This window comes from Pinus tabuliformis, chromosome 1_1 (assembly GCF_031772625.1).
Source record: "Pinus tabuliformis cultivar Carrire ecotype Pingquan chromosome 1_1, CPIR1, whole genome shotgun sequence".
In the NCBI taxonomy this organism is placed as follows: Eukaryota; Viridiplantae; Streptophyta; class Pinopsida; order Pinales; family Pinaceae; genus Pinus; species Pinus tabuliformis.
The window spans coordinates 527,162,580-527,166,356 of record NC_142297.1 but is presented as its reverse complement, the minus strand read 5'-3'; the positions used below and the strand labels follow the sequence as shown (position 1 = coordinate 527,166,356).

Genomic DNA, 3,777 nt, shown 5'->3' with positions numbered 1-3,777 from the left:
TGGTGCTTACTACTATTGACACTGCAGTGTTTAGAGCCATACAAGAGCCTTTTGGTCCATCACAAACAGTTGTTCAGTTGCAGCCCATTAAGATTAACCTTCAAGAGGAATCATGCTTAAGAATTACTTCTTTTGTGGCTGATGGCATTGTGGTAAATCCTGGTGATGTTTTACCTGATACTTCGGTGAACGCCCTTTACTTCAGTCTCAAGGAGATTGGCCATACAATTCCGGTAGATGCAGCAAAGCTAGATCAAGACATTTGCAATATTGTTGATAACTGCTTCACAGGGGCAAGACTTCATGTTGAAAGATTGATTTTTACACAGTCACCATGTTTGTCATTTGAACTTCTCAATCTTGAAAAAGATCCAGCTCGCTTTTCTTTATGGAAGGGCCAGCCTATTGTTTCCAGTCAAAGAAAATGGTTTTTGCGGGCAACACACTTGAGTTTATCTCTAGAGACGGGAAGCTTTGATGATTTAGCTCAGAGTAAAAGCCCTCATGATTGGACGTCAGGCTTGTGGAATTGTGTTGAATTGCATGAACCTGGCATAGAAGGAGCAATGGTGACGGCAGATGGTAGTCCATTGGTTACAGTACCACCTCCAGGTGGTGTGGTCAGGATGGGTGTAGCATGTAAAAAGTTCACCTCAAACACTTCTGTAGAGCAACTATTATTCGTTTTGAAATTATATGCATATATGGGGAAGGTGGATGAGGAAATATCAAGAATTGGAAGCGTGTCATATATGGGAGCACTGTATAAATAACAAATTAGAAGGGTTGAAGTTTCTTGTGAACAGCTGGTGGAATGATATGAGTTGTTGGGGAACTAGGACGGGAAGTACTTTTTTTTCTCAGTCCGGCTGCTAGAAATTCACATAACCCAAAACCAATTCCAGATGTGCCAGATGACTTTTATGAGTTTACTACAGAGGATTATAATCGACTGTTGTCCAGCAAGAAAGAAGGTGATTTTTAGTTTGGTTTATGGTTTCTGGAATTCAGGATTCATAGGCCGATAGGTTCACAAATTAAATATATTCTGCAAATAATGAAACTACTGTTTGATGAATTGTGAACATGCCACCATGCATACTGGAGACATGGTTATTGTTTCTTTCCAAAAGGTGCTGGCGATAGGAAAATGCAGTCACTCCCTAAAGCTGTTATATACATAGAGAACGGAAGTTTGAAATTGAAATTTGACGGTCAAAGGGGCTTGAAGTGAGGCGCATGATAGCAGATGGTAATTGCCTTTTTCGTGCAGTTGTTGATCAGGTTTATGGTGACCCAGAGGTGTATGATGTCACAAGTCAGATGCGCATTGACTATATGGAGAAAGAGAGAGATCACTTCTCTCAATTTGTCGCAGAAAGCTTTACAGCTTGTTTCAAGAGAAAAATATAAACAAGGATCAAGTGAAAGCTACTATAAAAGCACAGTAGGATCAGCAAATTGAAAATGCACTTTTAGCTGAGGGCCGCTTCTACTCTGATTTGGAGTTAACAGAGAAAGAAATTGAACGCATGGTGATGGAAGCCTCACGGGCTGAATATCTTGCCCAAGATAAATACAGACAACCATTCGGTTACAGAGAATCTTCCACTTCTGGTGCTGAGCCATCATCCTCAGCGACAGGAACATCCCGAAATGAAGTTAGCACATGGCATGGGGATTTTAAAGTGGTCGAAGACACTGCACTGTCAAGGAGTATCCACACGGTTTTGTCTATGGGCTTTAGCCCTGCGAGGGTGATAGAGGCGCACAACATCTTTGGTGATGATGTAGAGTCCATGGTGTGTTATCTTCTAGAGACTGGGACAAGTAGTCCTGGAGGGGAAAGCATATACAGGATGAAAGGAAAAGCTGCAGAGAAATGAAACATAGTGCATAAGCATATCTTGCCAGAGCCTAATTCTGGATGCAGTAGAATTCTTGGAACCGACAAACAGGGGCCTATGTTTTAGGGTAACAGAAAGATGTGTCATTGAAGACAAACATGGAGCGTTAAAGGCTCATCACAGCTATCTCAGCCAAACTGCAAAGAATCCAGGTGTCAAGGATCGAGAAAGAATCATGCTACGAGGAGAATAGAATCAGAGATTTAGTTTAGTTAGGAATCTTTGTAATTACAGCTCAACACTCAATGTATTTAATGAGTTAGTTAAATGGTAGATAGGGGTAATTAGTAGCAGTCATCGTGCTCCCCTCATGCTGGAGGAGGAAGCTCAAATTAGTTAAGGGTGTATCTCTATATATAGATCAAACTTTGATGTAATGAGGGTTGGATGTTTTTGAGAAACAGAGTTTATTTTGGCTTATGTAAGAACTTGTTTTCAGTAATACAAATGACTGCTTTTTCTTCTCAGGATTCATACATTGTTTCAGATGCTCAAGATATATGTGGTTTTGTTCTATCCTTTATGTTTTACAGCTTCATAGATACACAATCACTCAGAATTCACTTTGCTGCTCTGATTCCCTGTGTGTATTTGTAAGTTGAGGTTTATTTGAGAGGTGTCTTGAGTGTTTAAACATTACATGCCCTGACTTCTATGAATGAGTGGTTTTATAGTTTGTTGAAATGATGATTAACTCCATGAGCCCAATGGAAATCTTTGTAAGGTCTGTCCAGCCAATTTATATGTTAAATTTACTTTGAAAGAGTTAGCCATCTCATCAATAATTAAAATCAATAACCTTTTGAGAGAGCCCTCTCAGGCTAAGGAGGCTAAGCCTTAGTCAAAAGTTTGGTTTGAAATAGTTACACAGAGTCTTGCTGATTAGCAGCCTTTCAGTGCTTGATTTTGTGATAACACCTTCAAAATAAAAAATAAAAATAACTTCAAGAGATGTTTGAAAAGTCAATAGAGTATTATTAATCGTTTATTTAACAAAATCTGTAAAAGGAAAATAAATTGCAGTGGGATGTACAATGGGAGTGACTTTTTATAGATTTTATTCTTTATACTTTATTTTTATTTTTAATTAAGAAATTGTTTTCTTTAAGATGAGCCCATTTATAGGAAACGAATCTCTCTTTCCTGAAAAATATTGAAGTATAAATGTAGATGGGCTTATATTTTCAACAATATGAAATGGACCAAGCCATAATTTCTGAAATTTGGTATGTTTCCCTTTTTCTTCGTGTGCTTTGTCCCACTTGAGAACTAGATCTCCAACTTGGAAGGATCTTTGTGTAATTGAACTTGCATCAAAAGAAGCTTTCACCATTTGTTGAAGTTTGGCGTCTGTGAGTTTGGATTTTTCCTTTTCTTCTTCTAGTTTTAGGATATGTGAATTTCTTAATTGCAATGAAGAAGGTGTTTCTTCAATAAATTGAACTAGGTTTATTGAAGGAAGAGATAAATGTGATGGAATAATGGCTTCCTTCCCATAGACTAGGTTAAATGGAGAAGTGGCTATAGAGGCCTTCTGAGTTATCCTATCAACCCATAGAGAATATATTAAAGCTTTATGCCAGTTACTTTGATTTTGATCTACAATTCTTTTGATTATTCTGAGATTTTTATTAGTGGATTCTACCAAACCGTTTCCCTGAGGATAGTAACTAGCAGAATATTTGAGTTCAAAACCTCTCCTAATTGAAAATTCAATCATACTGGTACATGAAAAATAAGATGCATTATCAAATATAAGTGCAAAAGGCAAACCAAATCTTGTAATAATGAATTGATCAATAAATTCAATAACAGATTCAGAATTGACTACCTCTAGTGGAATTACTTCCAACCATTTAGTGAAGTAATC

The 3,777-nt window shown here is 37.6% G+C and overlaps 1 pseudogene; it reads left to right on the top strand.

The window, feature by feature from the left end:
* Positions 1 to 1,239: 1,239 nt before the first annotated feature.
* On the top strand, positions 1,240 to 1,886 carry LOC149214098 (OVARIAN TUMOR DOMAIN-containing deubiquitinating enzyme 6 pseudogene; annotated as a pseudogene).
* The last annotated feature ends 1,891 nt before the right edge of the window (positions 1,887 to 3,777 follow it).